General features: G+C 46.9%; 1 pseudogene; it reads right to left on the reverse strand.

Annotated features, from left to right (window-relative positions):
- Nucleotides 1-17,762: 17,762 nt before the first annotated feature.
- Nucleotides 17,763-17,972, reverse strand: LOC114223423 (cytochrome c oxidase subunit 8A, mitochondrial pseudogene; annotated as a pseudogene).
- Between the last annotated feature and the right edge of the window lie 587 nt (nt 17,973-18,559).

Below are 18,559 nucleotides of genomic sequence, written 5' to 3' on the forward strand. Positions count from 1 at the left end.
CGTCATCAGCACAGTTTCAGGGCTCAGGACCCCTGAAGCCAGCCACGGAGTGGGGGTTCCAAGCCCCTGCCCTGGGACATGGGCCTGGCTTCTCAGAGTTATCACCCCCCCACACCACAATACACACACCTCTCCTCTGGCACACTCCCAGTGACCGCTCCTTCAGACACCACCAGGCTGCATTGGCCTCCCCAGCAGTATTGCTTGGCATCCCTACCCGCCCCCCGGCCCAGATGCCCCCAGAAGAGGCCTCAGGGCCCCACCTCCTCCATACCTTCCCTGCCTCCCCTAGCCTCTGACCCTTGACCTCCTCCAGCTTGCTGTCCTGACTCAGGATATATAGCTTATTCCAGACAGACTGTCCACCTGGAGTGTAGACCCCCAAAGGACAGGAATCTTGACATTCATGTAGGGCGGTGCCTCCCATACATTCTGTGCCAATATACATTGCATTTTATGACATGATGGTGATTATGATAATGCGAGGGGAAAATTAAAACTAAAAAAAAAAATAAAAGGATAATTCCCTCTTTATTTCATAGTAGGTCCCCCCACCTCAAAATCTGCTAAAACCGCCCCCCAAAAAAATGCTAGGCCTGACTCCTTTATCCTGTCATATGTAAAATAAGGAAGTAAAATTCTAGAGAATAGCAAACTGAAAAAGCAAACTAATATGTTTCTTTTAATGACTCAAATAGCCTAGGAAAGATAAATAAACAACTTGGACCTGAGACAAAGGGTCGTTGGCCTCTGAGGGAGGCAATCCAGGTGCTTCTGAGAGCCAACCTGGCCTGACAGGAAGGCTTCAGCTGCCCTGCCAAGTCTGATAATAGAGGAAAGCCGATTACCAAAAATAAAAGGTGCTAAATTGATCCTCAGGGGTCATCTCTGAAATACCAATGGGTTAATATTGTGAAAGCCCCTATTTTTTTTTTTTAATGCACATGCACCATCACTTGAGTATGACAAGTGGGGAATTTGTGGTGGTAAGTCTGCAAAGCCGTAAGCAGAGACCCCATCTGATTTAGGACCTGCCGGGCCATGACAGTCACCTCACGGTAGGGTAAACTTCTTGTTTTGAAGGGTAAATAAACTTCCTGTAAAGGGAAAAGAGGAGCACCTGGCTGGCTTTGTCTGCAGAGCAAGTGACTCTGGCTCTCTGGGGTTTGAGCCCCCTATTGGGCCTGGACCCTACTTAGGAAAAAAATAAAAGGGGAAACAAATATTCTGGGAAGGCCTTGTCTTTGACAGGAAGCAGAACCACCTGTCCTAATTCATGGGTTATAGTGCAAATATTTAGGTTTCTTTTAAAAGAGTGAACAAAAAAATCTGTCTTTTTTCTGTGGTCTCTCCATCACTTTATCTGGCTCATCTCTAACAAAACCCTTTCTAAAAATCCACCCTCACCTCAGGACTCTGTGCAGTGGTTTTCTGTTTCCTAATGCCTAGAATATAAGTGTTATCAAGCCTGGCTCTGCCACCCTAGAAATCTGGACCCTTCTAACCTTCCTAAAGTCGCTTCCCCTCCCTATAGCCCGCTTCCTCCCTGCTGGGTGCATGGTGCCCACGCCCCACCCCTACCCCCAGTTTCCCCTGGAGGCCCGGCTCTTCCTCAAAACCTGACATAGATACTGCAGTGTACCGTGAGCTTGGAGCATCCTGTGAACCACACACTTTGGCAATTATAACCCCCTGTTAAATGATTTTTTGTGGGTTGCACTTAGCTCTCTGGCTAAAGGATAAAGTCCTCGAGGGCAAGGACTGGTCTTATTTGCTGCCAGCCTTGGGTGGCTAAAATCTCTTCACTGCTGGGCTAATCAGGACATCTGGCCCTCTTTCTCCTTTGTCCCCTGCTGTCTTCCCCAAGATCTACGCCATCCCCCTCTGAGTCTCAAATCAGAGCAGCATTCAGTTGTCCCCACTTATCTTAATCAGATGAGAATAATGGGAGGGATGACGTATTTGAAGAAGCCTGGGGGGAGCAATTGCAAACAGCCCAGTTTCATTTACGAAGGACTTTCACTGTTATCTCATTTGTAAGTAAGGGAGGCAGCTCTCACCCCCGGTTTACAGATCTGATAAAAACCTTACAGGGTTAAATGCTTTGCGTAAAGGATATGTCAGAACTGGCACTTAGGACCCATCTTTTAAGTCTGACAATATCCTTTTTCCTGCACCAGATTGCCTCACGGTAGCCAGTGGTGATAACAAAGCTAGTTTTATTTATCCAAAATGAAAAATATGTTAATATTTATGCTTAGATGGTGTTCTAAGCATAAATAATGCTAATCATTACTACCCTGATGGGTGCAAAATATTAAAAATGGCTTTGTAGTATTGGTCCTCCTGAATTTGAGATAGATTTTAGGATTAAAGTATTATTAGCCACCTAACGTGTTTGGGTGTATCACAGTGACATCCGGTTAGCCTTTGGGTCCTCAACAAAGACCCATGCATAGGGTGCCTGGGTGGCTCAGATGGTTAAGCGTCTGCCTTCGGCTCGGGTCATGATCCCAGCGTCCTGGGATCAAGTCCTGCATCGGGCTCCCTGCTCAGCAGGGAGTCTGCTTCTCCCTCTGCTTCTCCTCCTGCTTGTTCTCTCTCTGTCTCTCTCGCAAATGAATAAATAAAATCTTTAAAAAAAAAACCCATGCATATTTTACACAAACTATTCAAAGTGTCTGCTTATTGGTAGCAGTATCATGCCATAGAAAAGAGAGCAGGTTATTTTTAGGCATTCCTGGAATTGTGAAACTCAGAAAGCGTATTTATTTTGAAGACATGTTCGTTTCACGCTTTGTATTCATTTTAAACGCTAGGAATACTCTGTGGAGCAAGTGTATAAGAACTGGCATTTTTATCTCCATTTTAAAGACGAGGAAACCGGGGCATCTGGGTGGCTCAGTCAGTTAAGCGTCTGCCTTCGGCTCAGGTCATGATCCCGGATCCTGGAATCGAGCCCCGCATGGGGTTCCCTGCTCAGCGGGGAGTCTGCTTCTCCCTCTGTCCTCCCCCTGCCTCACGCGCACGCGCATGCTCTCTCTCTCTCAAATAAATAAATAAAACCTTAAAAAAAAAAAAAAAAAAGACGAGGAAACCAAGGCCGAGGTGCCTAAATGGCTGTAACCAGGGTCACCCAGCTCATTAGTGGCTGCAGCAGTCAGGGTCCTGGCAGGAAACCGAGGACACACTCTAGCTGGGTAATTTCAGCAGAATTCAGGACTCTTCACAAAAGTGGGGGCAGGGCATTGGGAAGCCACAGGGGACAGCCCAGTGTTTGGGGGAGCCACCCAGCCCTGAGAAGGAGAGAGGAGGACACTGTTCGCAGAAGCTGGAGGGAGACCTGCAGTGGGAGGAGCCGGCCGCAGCCTGCAGAGACCTTGGGAGAAGTCTGGGGGACTAACACCCAACCTGTCTCTCCTGCTGGGACACCCTCATTGGCGGCAGTAAAGCCAGAAGTCAAGGGAGCCTGTCGAAGTCTGCAGAGGCCAGCCTCCTGGGGCATAAGACAGGGCAAAGAAGAGTAGGAAGTGCCTCGGGGGTAGGTGAAGCAAACAAAAGATAACCAGCACAGAGGTGAACCGTGGCTAACCCTTAGACTTCCTGTCTCCTGTTCCTTCCTATGCACTTTCCATAACACGGTGGCTTCGACACTCTGGTCCTAGCTGAGAATTCCAGAGATCTCCCCAGAGACCACCCTTAGGCCCACAATATCCCTCAGCGTTAAACTTCAAGCTAGTTTTCTAAAACTTTATATAACATGAGTATTAGCCTCTACATGAGGACAGACTACCAATCCAATGGGAGCTGCAAATGCGACTCAGGCAGCTGGTGCGCAGACCAGGGCAAGCTGGTGGGGGCTGGCAGGTTGAGAGAGCTCACTCTGAAGTCACCACTGGTTCTTGGCCATCACCTCTTGCCAGTGATGCCCCAGGGCCGGTAATGCAGCTACAGTGGGCATTAGCCACAAGGCTGGCGAAGTTTCAACCAGAAAAGATCCTACTATCTTTTGCATCTGGCAATTAAAATATATTGAAAGAAAGACTTCATTTCACAGCACTGTCTATAACAATATAAATTGCCCTTGGCTACTGTGGCTTTATTTTTATATAATGCCCCTGGCACGAAACTTCAGGTTTTATGAAAAGGAATCATCTTGGGGGCGTTGAGAGTGTTCTACTCACTTGGGTGAGTTCTTTATTCACCTTTCTCCTTGGGTGGATGGGAGGGAAAGTCATAAAAGAGTCTGACCATGGCCTCTTCCAGTCCCAGGAGCTGTGAGAACAGTGTGATGAGAAGTGCAAACCAGTGTTCTCCTAGAACACCAAGAGGTCGTGGAGAAAGAATTTTCAGTTCCTGTCCTAGCAGAACTGTTTCCAGAGAAATGAAGTTGTGGTCACATGCAACTCTTAGGCTCTGAGTGATCATATTCCCCAGTGAAAGGTAACAGCTAGCGTCTACAGTAACTTGGCTCGGGGTGTAATACCACCAAATCACTCCCCCAACCCCTCACCAAAATAAGGCCCTATGCATTGTGCATTCCGCACCGCCCCCCCAGATGCCCACCTCCCCAGGGAAGGTTTTCCCAGCTCCGTTATTAAGCAGTTTGCCTGGTACCATTGGAATTGACCAAAGAGCCACAGACATACACAAATGGATTCTCATAGTAATGGCTCTGGAGTCTCCTTGCTGTTTCTGCCTTAAGCCTTTTGTACTTGCTAATCCCTCTGTTTGGATTACTCTTGCCCCAGATTTTGGCATAGGGTGAGTATATACCCAGAAGTGGAATTGCTGGATCAAAGGATAATGCTCTGTTTAATTTTCTGAGCAACCACCATACTGTTTTCCACAGCGGCTGCACAATGTGACATTCTCACCAGCCCACCTAACCCACTTGTACTTATATATCTTGCATAGTGTCTGTCCCCATTCTTACTTGAATGTAAGCTCCACGAGGGGAGAGATTTGCTCCCCAAGTGCCCAGAACCTTGCTTGGCATGCGGTAGCTGGCCATCAGTATTTGTTAAATGGATGTGACAGATTCAGTGCCTCTGACTTCATTTGCAAGCCCAACCTCTTCAAGCCAGCTTGATGCCCAGGGAGGCTCCCTCAGCCCACCTCATCAGAGGGCTCCTTCCTTTCAACTCTCTCTCCTTTCCACTTTGCATTCTGGTCATCTGGGAACTTGCACCATCTCTCCCGCTAAATCCGGAGTGGAGCTCCTTAAGGTTAGGGAGCATGGTTTGTTCATTGTTGGCCTTTTGCTGTCTTTCTGGCCTAGAGGATATATGCTCAACACACACTTACCAGAGGAAAGTTCTAAATACCCAAGCTGAGTAGCAACACTGCAGGGGCTGGGCTTGAGCACTCCAGAGCTCTCTAAAAAGAGCCCCCCAAGTAAACTGTTGGCTGTGTGGCCTCGGCACATGTCTAATTCTCTGAGCCTGGTAGTCCGGTGTCTGATGAGAGGGTTGGATCAATGATCTCTCAGGTTCCTCTTAGATATTTAGGTGTGCTGTAGGACCACCCCTTTGGCAGGGAGAATACAGTCTGCCTCTCTGAGAGCCCATGGTCTGAGACGGATAAAATAAACATGTAAAAAAGGTTAAAGACTCGGAGCAAGCTGGTGCCCAGAGCAGTCCTTGCCTGGATGGACAGGTGTACGGGGCCGCTCCCAGGGCCATTCCTCCACTGCTGGAGCTTTATGGCACAAAACGTCAGGAAACTCAAGAGGAATGCATGACCTTTTCATTCTTGTTGAGAGAAGAAAAAAAAAAAAACCTTTACAGCTCACGTGATTTCATTTGGTTATTTTAAACTGTTTATTTTTCTGTCCCATCCCCAGGGAATGAACATTTGCAGGCAAAAATTGCACTTGCCTTTCCTCATCTATTCGTGTATAAATATGACTTGAGCAAACTCTCCAAAGGACGACCAATCCTGCCCACCCCACTCCCCTTCCCACTTATTTCCTAAGAAAGACTTAATGAGTTTGTACCCAAGAGTGAAATGTTTCAGTGACACTTAAAGCCTCGATCCATTTTTTAAATCTTTTCAAATGCATAAACAATGCGATAACAACATTCACAGACTATTTGAACAAATCACTCATGACCTAACAACCCTAACACACAATTCTTTTGTTTATTTTTACCAATAGCCTTTCGGGTTTACCCATTGGATACACAGTTTAAATTGTAGTATTTGGACCATAATACAACCTTGGATTCTACATTTTCCTCTTAATATCTGTAAACAAATACACATTTCCCCAAATGTATCCTTTTAAGATATCCGTAAATCCCTGGGTCAAATCTACCATGGATTGAGTGCCCAGTGAGTGGGTGCTGGGCTGTATAGGCTACAGAAAGATAAAGTTGTCTCTGCCCTCAAGGCGTTTACTTCCTCTTGGAGAGATAGTATACACATACATCGAACACCCTCGGATAGTCAATAATTACATGGGACGATGTGTGGGGCCAATGGCGATGCATTCATGGTGAGCAGGCATGCTAGGCTGTGGAGAGTTCATCAGGGAGAAGTCGACCTCCCCTTGAAGATGAGAGAGTTGATTTATCCCATGATGAGCAGCAGAGGCAGAGGGAAGGGAGAGAAGAGACGGTTCCGACAGGGAAAACTGGATGAGGACCCGAATGTGCTGAACACGGGGCCATATGATCCGTTTGGGGGCCGCTGAGGCACTTAGCCCAACAGGTGTAGAAGGCGGCAGAACATAGGCAGGTGGTCGTGAGAGAGGGATTTGGAGTTTCCCAAAAGCTGGACAGAAGTACAAAGCTGATGTGACTCGGATGAGGAGGGGACACGGTGAGGCCGGCGCAGTAGTCCCATTGGCCCAGCAGGGGCGGGGTGCAGCGTGTTGTCACCATTGTTCTGTTTTGGAGATGACGGGAATCTACCCGTCCAGATAGAGCTGGTAGGTCAGGGGAGGATTAAGATACTGGAGAGCAGGAGGTGGAAGGGAAGCAGGGCCCGGGCCTTGGGAAGGGATGGCATAGCAGAACCCATAGGTTAACACCCAGAGCAAGCCAGGGCCTTGCCCCTCTGCTTCTTTGCTCTGGTCTTGCCTAGAACAGTGCCTGGCACAGTGGGAGTCCTCGTAAGGACTGGACCAAGTCTACTTTTGCAAAATTTCTGTACAGAGTTCAGCAAGTCTCTATTCCTCTTCCAAGCCTCAGTGTCAACTCCCTCAGATAGGGTTATTTTTTCAAGTGTGCCTCCTGGTCATCTAGGGCCAGGTCAGGCCAGGATGCCATGTGAGTCTCAACAGCTAACAATCGTGAGCCGCACTGAGGCCTGGAGGGATTGCCACTTGAGATCCCAGTTAGTCAGGCTAGCAGCTGTTTCCTGCTGCCCTGCCCTGGGTGGCCTCGGTGCCCTCGGTCTGGGCCTCCCTGGGGTGGTAAGAGCATGTCACCTGGACTCCTCAGTTACTACCATGGGAAGGGAAGGCAGCTTGCACAAAGAAGGGCCCCTTGCCACGTCATTAGACAGATGAGCGCAGTCGGGCCCGGGAGGGAGGGGGCCTGACCTGAACCACAGGCTGCCTGACAGTAGCCTGCAGTCTAGCCCCATTCCTGTGAAAATCAGGGTCCAGCACTGTTTCTGTGCTGGAGGTACAGACAAAACTGCTCAGGCAGGGAGACCAGTCATCGAGATAAGCAAGGTGGATGGTAAGAGGTACCAAGGAAAAAGCAGGGGGGTGGGGACTGGAGTGTGATGGGGGTTTGCAGTGGTAGAGAGGGTGGTCAAGGAAGGTCTTGGGGAGAAAGTGGCATTAGAACAATGGCCTGAACAGAAAGCAGGAGGGAGCATGGGACTATCTGGGGTGAAGAGTGGTGCAAAGGCCCCGTGGCAGGAGTGAGCCTGGCATGTTCTAGGAACAGTGAAGAATAATGTGAGAGGAGAGGAAGAGGAAGTGAGGCCTGAGAGATATGGTGGGAGGGGATGAGGGGTGGGTAGAGGCTCTGTGTGGTCTCAGAGTGCACTGTGGGGTGGGAGGCCTTTTGCTTTTATTCTTCCCACTCACCGCTCATTGTTGAATTCATGATCCTGCCTTTTCCTGTTGATTCTCAAGGGTGCTGAGACTTCTGTGGGCAGAGGAGAGAATAGGGCAGCCAACAGGATTCTTGAAAGCACATAGCAGTGGTGTGGGCAGCAGCCTGGGCCACCTGTGCCGGGCCCACCCCCATGCCCCTGCTCCAGAAGTCTTTCAGGCTGACAGGACACCATGGCCTCCCATTTCAGGATCAGGAGAGAGCACAGATGCAAAGTCAGGCCAAATTAATCAAGTACGTAGCATCTACAAAATGTCGCAGGGGAGCAAGTTCATAGCTGAAGCAAGTGCAAAGGGCTGAGTCAGAGTCCAGCAGTGCTGCGTGTGGCTGTGTGAAGAGTAGAAGCAGGTACATTTATACAGCAGTGCCTGGCAAAACAGTAATGCCCTAATAGTGACCCATTTCATTCTAATTCCTAGTGTCCTATGCTCCCTGTCCTCACTCTGTGCCCACATGAATGAGGCCTCTGCTCCAACTGGTTTCCCAGGCATCACTGTGGATGCCAGGTCCTAGGTGGGCAGCTGAAGCAGGTGGGTGTTTAGCACTGTTGTTTTATAGCAAGCTCTTGCCTGCCAGGGCTCCCACTCCCCAGAAGGAACTGTCACAAGTCCTGGGGCAGAGCCAGGTGGGCAGATCCATTTCTCCAGCCTCTCCTGGTGACCAGGCCCTTCTGCTCTGTGGGTGGCCTGAAAGGGTGTGGGCAGAGCCGGAATGGAGGGCCAGACCACTGTCAGAGTTCGGTCAAGCTGGTCTTGAACTCTGGCTCTGGCCATGATCTTCATCTGTGCGCCTTCTCTCTCTCCCCCAGGACAAGCTGGCTCCAGAGTCAAGATCAAGTCAATTTCACAATCACTATTAATTCCTAGCTTCCAGGCACTTTATCTACTGGAGGGAATACTAAGATTGACAAGGCATGAACCTTCCCTGCAGGGATATTGTATCTATTGTACGTGTGGGGTGCAGGCATGCATGTATGTGCACATTAACTCACATGTGCTCATGGGAGGCAGCCTGGGATATTAGTAGGAAGAGTCCTGAGTTAGAGTGAGATGGTTTAGTCCCAAGTCCCTATGGGCCTTTGTGTCTGCCACTTGTCTTCTTGAGGTTTTGCCTTCCATTGCTATTCAACAGGGATGAAGAAGCCGGCCCTGTCTGCATTAGAGAGCTTGTCCGGAAGGTCAGATGGGACAACATCCATAAGTGGTGACATACTTTACACACACAGGTCATACCACAGATGCAAACACAGAAATGCAGAGTTATCCGTATAAGCCAATGAGAACAGGCTAAAATCAGAAAAGGGGCACCAATGGCAGCAGGAGAAGAAACGTCTGAAAAGGATGCAGGATGTCATTCCAAATGTGTCTTCATGTATGGTTGTACCCGTTAATGTAGGCCTGTGCATAGCCCAGACCCCTAAAGCTCCAGCCCTCCAGAGTCCCCCCAGATCTCCAGCACGGCAAGAATGCCCCTCCCAACTCTCGGGAGGCTGCCTCCTCCCCAGTGGGGGGCCATCATTACCATCAGCTACAGACATTATTAAGTATGTGCTAAGGATGAGGCATTGGGGCCACAAGGGGGCTAACATTTATGAAGTACCCACGACCATTTACATGCAAACATTTTAGTCATTATCTCACTTTACTGTTGACTATAACTCTGCAAGATAAGCATTGTTATCTTCATTTTACAGAATAATAATAATAATAAATAATACTTGTTACATGCTTTAAAGGTGTTTAACCTATATTAATGCATTTAATCCTCATGATAGCCTTGTGAGGTAAATACTACTGTTACTTATCCCTACTTGTTGGAGGAGGGAACAGAGACAACCTGAGGTTAACAACTTTCCCAAGGTCACACAACTGGTATGTGGTTGTGGCCAACCGCCTGAATTTGTTCAGATTAATTCCTTGCCTTTCCTAACCTCTATGCTGTATCACAGAGGACTACATTTCCCAGGCTCCCTTGCTCTCTGGCTTCCAGGCTGATTCAGTCCAAAGGGAAGCCGCAATGGAAGCTTGGAGAGAGGGAGGAGGAGAGAAAACAGAATATTTCTCCCCATTTCTCTCTCTTTGCTTCCTGTGGTGTCTCTGGCAACAGCTATGTCTCCTACCTACATCTGCTCTACAGTCTCTCACTCCGTGGTCCCAGTTTCCATCAGGGAGTCTCCATGTCCTACATGCCAACACATGGCTCCATCTCTGGGCTCTAGCAATATTACTCCTCCTCCTGTTGTACCCCCAGTCGAGTAGATTCTTGTTCTTGCGCTAGGCTTCTTAGTCCTTCCATCTCGGGTCACCAATTCCCCGCATTAAAATCTCCTCTTCTTGAAGGACCGAGAAGACTTTCCATTTTCCTGGGTGGACCACACTGATATCTAGACAAATGATTCTAGAGCCCATAGTCTTAATGTTTTCAGATGAGAAAACAGACTCAGACTTACTCTAGGTTGTAAAACTAATGAAGTATTAAAAAAAAAAAAAAAGCCAAGAGGGCGCCTGGGTGGCTCAGTTGGCTGGGCGACTGCCTTCGGCTCGGGGCATGATCCTGGAGTCCGGGGTTCGAGTCCCGCGTCGGGCTCCGAGTCCCGCGTCGGGCTCCCTGCTCAGTGGGGAGTCTGCTTCTCCCTCTGACACTCTTCCCTCTCGTGCTCTCTATCTCTCATTCTCTCTCTCAAATAAATAAAATCTTAAAAAAAAAAAAGAGCTTTAAAAAAAAAGCCAAGAAAAAAATGGGAAAATAAAGAAAAATGGGAAGATATCTTTTTGGATATCAAAACTTACCTTGAAGCTATAATAATAAAAACAATGCAGCGCACAGAGTCATTGGAACAAATCAAAAGAACAGAATATAATCCAGAAACAGCTATGAGAATAAAAGAATATTTTACATGTTAACGGGGGCATTTAAATAAATGGGGAAATGCTTGACTAGAGGGATTAATTGACGCATAAGTTTGGGGAAATACCCTAGAATAAATTCAGATAGATTGAAGAGCAAACCATATGAAAGTACTAGAAATAAACAGTGGTGAACTTTTTTTTTAAATATTGGGATTATGAAATCTCCTTCCAAGCAAGACCAAGAAGATACAAAAACCATAAAAGGATAAAACTGATGGGTTTATAATAAATATAATAATTAAAAATTTAAGGGCGCCTGGGTGGCTCGGTCGTTAAGTGTCTGCCCTCCGCTCAGGTCATGATCCCAGGGTCCTGAGATCGAGCCCCGCATCAAGCTCCCTGCTCCACGGGGAGCCTGCTTCTCCTTCTCCCGCTCCCCCTGCTTGTGTTCCCTCTCTCGCTGTGTCTCTCTCTGTCAAATAAAAAAATAAAATCTTTAAAAAATTTTTTTAAATAATTAAAAATTTAAATTTTGGTATAGAAAGGAACTTAAAAGTTCTGAATACATTCTTGCCTAACTGGCTTTGTTTGGGATCTCCACAGTGCTCTGAAAACAGGGAGGGAGGTTGGGACTTGATTTCTTGGGTGCTCTTCTTGTTTCTTGAATGGGAGAAATTGTACATTTCTAGCCCTTCACCCAGCTCAAGGCACAAGGAACCAGCTCACAAAGTTGGGGAGATCCTGCCTGTTCCCTTATGGGTGTTTTTGTTGACTCTTTAAAGCTGCAAAAATGAGATAAGTTCAAGCAAAAGTATTTGGAAAGTGGAGATGAAGAGGGCAGGAATACTTTTTCTTTTTTAAGATTTATTTATTTATTGGAGAGAGTGCACGCACACGGGGGAGGGACAGAGGGAGAGGGAGAGAGAGTATCAAGCAGACTCCCTGCTGAGCGTGGAGTCAGCTATTGGCTCCACCTCTGGACCATGACCTGAGCCAAAAATCGACAGTCGACACTGAGCCCACTGCGCCACCCAGGGAACCCAGGCATACCCTTTTTTTTTAAATGATTTTATTTATTTGACACAAAGAGAGAGATCACAAGGGGAGTAGCAGGCAGAGGGAGAAGCAGGCTCCTCACGGAGCAGGACCCTGGGATCATGACCTGAGCTGAAGGCAGATGCTTAACTGACTGAACCACCCAGGCGCCCCCAGGCATACCCTTTTTAAAGAAAGTTATCCACTTGGCCTACGTTATTTGCTCAAAAGTCCTTGGGAGAGGGCGAGTGTGATAGAGCAGACAGGGTGGGCATCTAAAGCAATATAAGACAGAAGGAGACATTGCCCAGGGCAGGACAGCCCGACAGAGCACTTTGTTCTTCATTCATTAATGACTGAGGCTCTTTCTCTTACAGAAAACTTTAACACAAAATAGCTTTAATTATTTTCCTCCTATGGTATAAACTGGGTCTTTAAACTTTTCAGATTATTTTGTTTCTAGCATATCTTTTTCCACGTGAATTTTTTCCTGAATTAGAGTTTTTCTTTATGTTATTTAAATACATAGAGTAAAAAGTAAAATAAGTTTAAATATTAAGGGGGTTCTGGTTCAATCACTGACTGGACATTTTGCTCCAACTCAGAACACTAGACTTTTTTTTTAAGATTTCGTTTTTAAGTGATCTCTATACCGAACATGGACCTTGAACTTACAACCCCAAGATCAAGAGTAACATGCTCTATGGATTGAGCCAGCCAGGTACCCCCCAGAACACTAGACTTTTTGTCCAAATATGCTTGGTCCTGAGGTTTGTTACCCTTGTGGACTTATTTAATGAAACTGTTCAAATAAATGAGACTTGTTTGTGTTGGGAAAAAAATTGAAAAAAGAATATGGCAGACCTATTCAAAGAGTATCTATGATATTTTATCAAAAAGAAAGAAAGAGAGGGGCGCCTGGGTGGCTCAGTTGGTTAAGCGACTGCCTTCGGCTCAGGTCATGATCCTGGAGTCCTGGGATTGAGTCCCACATCGGGTTCCCTGCTCAGCAGGGGGTCTGCTTCTCCCTCTGACCCTCCCCCCCTCTCATGTGCTCTCTCTCTCTCTCTCTCATTCTCTCTTTATCAAATAAATAAATAAAATCTTAAAAAAAAGAAAGAAAGAGAGAGAGAGAAAGGAAAAGGAAAAGAAGAAAGCAAGTTCTAGGACATAGGTATGATACGGTCTCTTCTTTATAACAATAGAAAAATTAGAAGAAGCTTGTACACATGCATATGTTTACGAAAAGGTCTCGAAGAACACCTGACAAGGATCCACTATGGTTACCCCCCGGGGAGTAGGAAGGAATCGAGCAAGAGGAAGAGGCTCCTTTTGCCTTATGCAAGACCCTATTCTTTTTTCTCCAAGAAGTATATGCTACTATGTAATTTTTTTATTCCAATGAAAAAATGTAAACCAAGCCAGTGAGGCAGAGTCAGGGTTTAAATCCAAGCCGTGCCCTGCCCCCCGGGGCTCATCTGGTGGAGAAGCTAGCACACACACCTGCAGAGAAGAACCACGGCCCGAGGTCGCCGGGCAGGGACAGTCCAGGAGTCTGAGGGTGGGACTGACCACTGAGCCATGGGGTGGCTGGAAAAGAACAAGGACTTCCCAGGCAAGGGGGCTTTTGAGGGGAGAGAACAAAGCCCTGAAGGGTACTAGAGACAAACCCGGGGCTGGAAGGCTCAAGCAGGAGAGTGCTAGGGGGTGAGTAGAGGAGACATGAGGAGGAAGCAGCCACAGGGGCGAGGGACTGAAACTTGATGCTGAGTAATTGGGCAGCTGGGTCTTGAGGAGAACGATCTAGTAGGCAGTTCCCAAAGTGTGGTTCCGGGACACCCATGGGTCTTCAAGACCCTTCCAGGGGATCTGTGCGTTTAAAACTATTTTCATAGCAATGCTAAGATACTATTTGCCTTCTCTACTCTCATGCTGAGTGTGCAGTGGAGTTTTCCAGAGGCTACATGATGCGTGTTGGCATTGCCACTCTGATGTTAACATGTGTTGGGTTTCATTTTATTTTTTTAAAGATTTTATTTATTTATTTGACAGCGAGAGAGGGAACACAAGCCGGGGGAGTGGCAGAGGGAGAAGCAGGCTTCCCGCGGAGCAGGGAGCCCGATGCGGGGCTCGATCCCAGGACCCTGGGGTCATGACCTGAGCCGAAGGCAGATGCTTAACCACTGAGCCACCCAGGCGCCCCTACTTTATCCTATTTTGGGGGTGTTTCTTTTTAATGAATTGATAACTATTTTTACAATTTCCCACTGTAATATTGAATCCAGTAAATATTGATAGATACAATCCATATAAACAAAACTCTTTGGGATCCTCAATAATTTTAGCTTGTGCCAATATACAACTCTGTGTGTGTGTGCATGTGCCTGTGTGTATGCCAGTGAATAAATGTGCTTTTTTTCTGGGATGGGAATCCAAAGTGCTCATTTGATTCTCTAAGTGATGATACACCAAAAGCAAAAGTGGGAAATGATTGGCTTGGGGCGCCTGGGTGGCTCAGTCTTTGAGTGTCTGCTTTCGGCTCAGGTCATGATCCCAGGGTCCTGGGATCGAGCCCCGCATCGGGCTCCCTGCTTGGCGGGAAGCCTGCTTCTCCCTCTCCCACTCCCCCCTGCTTGTGTTCCCTCTCTCGCTGTGTCTCTCTCTCTCTCTGTCAAATAAATAAATAAAATCTTAAAAAAAAAAAAAGGCGGGAAATGATTGGCTTGAAAGGGCAGAAAAAACAAACAACATGACTGAGCATGAGTCCACAGGAAGCGGGTTTTGGTGGCAATGCCGTGGTTTTAGATGAGTACCATAATCCCTTTGTTTGTCTCCAATTTGGGAATAATAATATTGGTCTATCGACTTCAGCAGGAAAGTGTATGTGAAAACACTTTGCACATCAGAGATGACTCAGAGACCATCAAAATCTATGCCAATGTTAGTTTCTAAGATCCATGGAATCCAAGTTTCTGAGACCTTTGCACCCTGACCTCTACCCTTGCTGCAGCGAAGAGAGAACATGTGAAGTCTTAGGCTGTTGTTTGCGGTTTCCCTTCCAGCCACACTCTGGATGATGGAACCCAGAGAAAAGACAAGATCTGGGCCGGTCTCTCGAGCGGGGCAATACCTGCACGTTCACACATCACTTGTTCTTGCACTGTCTGGCTGAAAGCCTACTTGGCCTAGACTCCTGCCTAGAAGTGGGATGAAATGAGAATAGGCCGGGACTTGTTATTTACTCCCAATGGAGCCATTCCCAGAGACTTAACTTCCCTCTCTCGTCATAGGTAGCTTGCACAATTGCTTCAATATCCTTCCTATGGGAAATGGTAATCTTATTTTCCTATGCTTCTTTCACAGGCCTTGGAGTATTGAATATTTAACAGGCAGTGTGTGCCCAGGCCAGGCCAGGTGTGAGGCAGGGGCTGGAATCAGGACTCGGGCCTCCTTGGGCAACAATTTCAGACAAGCAAGGTAAGAATGATGAATGCCAAGTGGCCCATGACAATGGGAACCCTCCTCCAAGAAAGGTAGCAGTTAAGGATAAAGGCTATAAAATCATAATTATCTCTATTTTATTTAATTATTTTTTAAGATTTTATTTATTTTTTTGACAGAGAGAGAGACACAGTGAGAGAGGGAGCACAAGCAGGGGGAGTGGGAGAGGGAGAAGCAGGCTTCCCATTGAGCAGGGAGCCCGATGCGGGGCTTGATCCCAGGACCCTGGGATCATGACCTGAGCCGAAGGCAGACGCTTAACGACTGAGCCACCCAGGTGCCCCATGATCTCTATTTTAATAAAAACACCTTCTTTATTGATAACAAGCTTAGGAAGATTTAGCTGAGCAAATACCCAACAATACTTCCTCCAAGTTCTAAGCCAGCTTTTTATTCTCAAATGTCAGGTGTGAATTTCTCAATGTCATATCTTCATGAAACATAGCAAGTTTAAACATAACCATTCCACTGCAGCCCACCTCTGAATTCTGCTTTATGTTCTGAAAATGTCTACGACCTTTCAAAAGGTGTTAATGAATCTTTCAATAGCTTTCTATTTAATAGCTAGAAACTTGACCAAGCTATGTGATCCTTATAAAACCTTAGACTATGTGGGAGCCAGTAAGAAGATGAAATCCAACAGATGTGAGTTTGGATTAGCTGGTGACCTAATAGTTGGTAAGCTATTTAACAATTCTAAGCCTTGGTGTCCTCACTTATAAAAGAGGACTCAAAAAATACATTTTGAATGTTGGATGCATGCCAGGCACTCTTCAAGGCACCAGGCATACAAGGGCAAACGCGACAGACATGTCCCCTGCCTTCATTGAACTTTTCACAGGACCTGGATACTAAACAGAGATTACATAATTAAGTCGTTAACTCCAATTGCAACAGCGGCATCCACCTCTGCTGATGTTGTGAGGATAAAAGAGGCAAGCAAATTCGAAACTGGCGTCCTAATACTATTTATTAGTTTTGCTAACAGTCCTAATTGGTATAGATACATGTTGGGCATTCGTTCCTCCCTTATTTTTTTGCACATACTTAAGTGGTTGAAAGCAACAGCAGGGCATGCACCTTAGATGTGTGTCCTTTACCGCAGATGAGAAAGCAAGCATTCCTCCTAGGTTGGGGACGTGGGCTTAACCTAAGGAAAGAAGCTGAAATTGTTGCTAATTGCTGGCAAGAACAGTTTAGCGTTAACATTAACTGGACTGGCAGTGCTTACCCTGTGAGCCCGGAGCCTCAGGGGGGTGTAAGTTGTGGGCACAGAGTCTGGCAAAGGGTCTCTGAATCCTTTTTTTTTTTTTTTTTTTTGCAAAGCAAAGTTTATTGAGAGTACGAAGCTTCTGAAGAGGGAGGGGACCCGAGAGGGCTGCCTAAAGTGTCTCTGACTCCTGATGTGCATCAGGATTTCCCTCTCTCACAGAGTGAAAGCATATTTTACCCACATATGGACATCATTATAATCGATGTAGATGCTGATGTGATTAATGCAGTTTATTCCTTTAAATAAATTGTTGAAGTCTTACCAGCATTTTTAAAATTACATGCTTTCTCAATCAAATCTTATCCTGTCTCTTCCTGGCTTAAACCCTTTTAACAGCTCTTCATTGCTCAGGATAAGGTCCAAATTCCCTCCCAGGCACTGCCTGATTCCACTGACCTCTCTTGGCATGTGCACCACCCCTACCCCTGTCTTTCCACCAAGTTCTAACATGAAGGCTCTTTCGGGCCATGGCTTTGAGCACTCACAGCTCAACTCAAGATTTGTTGTGGCATGAACAGATCTGGAGCTCCTGAGTGGGAAAAAATATCCACCCTTCCTGCAGGCATCATGCCGTGTGAGGTGGGCATAGGTCCACTGGGTATCTGCTCAAGCAGGTCTCACCTTGGGCCAGCGACTGCTCACCTAGACCACCTGTCCCCCCCCTTCTCTTTCTGGGAGTCACGGAGGCCCAGGCAGAGGTGAAGTCCCCCTAGCTACTTCCTTTGTCACTGTTGCAGCAACCCTGCCTTACTGTCCCTCCAGACAAGTGCCTGAGCCATTTTCTGAAATTTTTTTTCAAGTTTAAATAGACTTTATTGTTATAAGGAGGGCCCTACCAAGTAGGGCCTTATAAACCAATATATGTGGTCCCCGGATGTCACCATGGAGAAATGGAGAGGTCATGACTGCAGAAGAGGTCATTGTAATTGAAGGACATGATCCCGGGAAGACTGCCCAGGGATGCAGCAGACATGATCAGGAGAGGCCAGGGGTGGTCAGGTCACAGAGTGAGGGACAGGACAGCCCCCTTCACTCCTGCTTCTTGTAGCTCTCCAGATGTGACAGGACCCAGCCCGATGGCAGGAGGAAACACAGGATGCAGGAGGCAAGCCCAACGGCAACATCCATGGTCCCAAGCTCCTCCCACGGAGGCTTGGAATGGATCTGGGCACACTGCACCGGGAGCCTCCAGGTGAGACCTGTCAGGTCCCTGAGCAGCTGCGCCGTCGACAAAGACATGACCTCACGGAATGACGACAGTTGCCAGCTACTGCCGAAGGTTGGGAAGTCCGAGCCATTTTCTGAATTAAAGCCATTTTCCTCTCAAGGGTTTCAGAAAGAAACAATCTTGGAAGTCACAAAACTTCTTGATGTCAGTTCTCCGGGGACTTTTTCTTCAATGTTACATGGAAACCCAAGCTCTATAATGGCCCATATCTTTACACAGCTAGGCATGAAAATTATTCAAATCCCTGGGGAAAGAGTCATTGATAAAGATGGGGAGAGGCATTTTTTACTCCTCTCCCCACCCAAAAACCCTCCAAAGAATGAAAAAGAGAAACAACTCCATCTTTTAAAAGATGAGATGAGAAAAAAGGGAACAATCACTCCATCTTTTATTATGAAAGTACATGCTAACAAAAGAATGTACTTAATGTACATGAACAATTCAACTAATCACAGTAAAATGAACACATGTACCTACCAACCTGTTTTTAAAAAACCTGATTTCAGTAGTGCTTAGAAGGTCTTGTGTGGACTCGCCCCGTCACACCCCTTCCTCTCCCTCCGAGCAGTAACTACTATCCTGAATTGTGACTTAATCA

Source organism: Eumetopias jubatus, unplaced genomic scaffold (assembly GCF_037043125.1).
Source record: "Eumetopias jubatus isolate StellerSeaLion01/CBP00866 unplaced genomic scaffold, mEumJub1_p1.0 scaffold_9, whole genome shotgun sequence".
Classification (NCBI taxonomy): domain Eukaryota; kingdom Metazoa; phylum Chordata; class Mammalia; order Carnivora; family Otariidae; genus Eumetopias; species Eumetopias jubatus.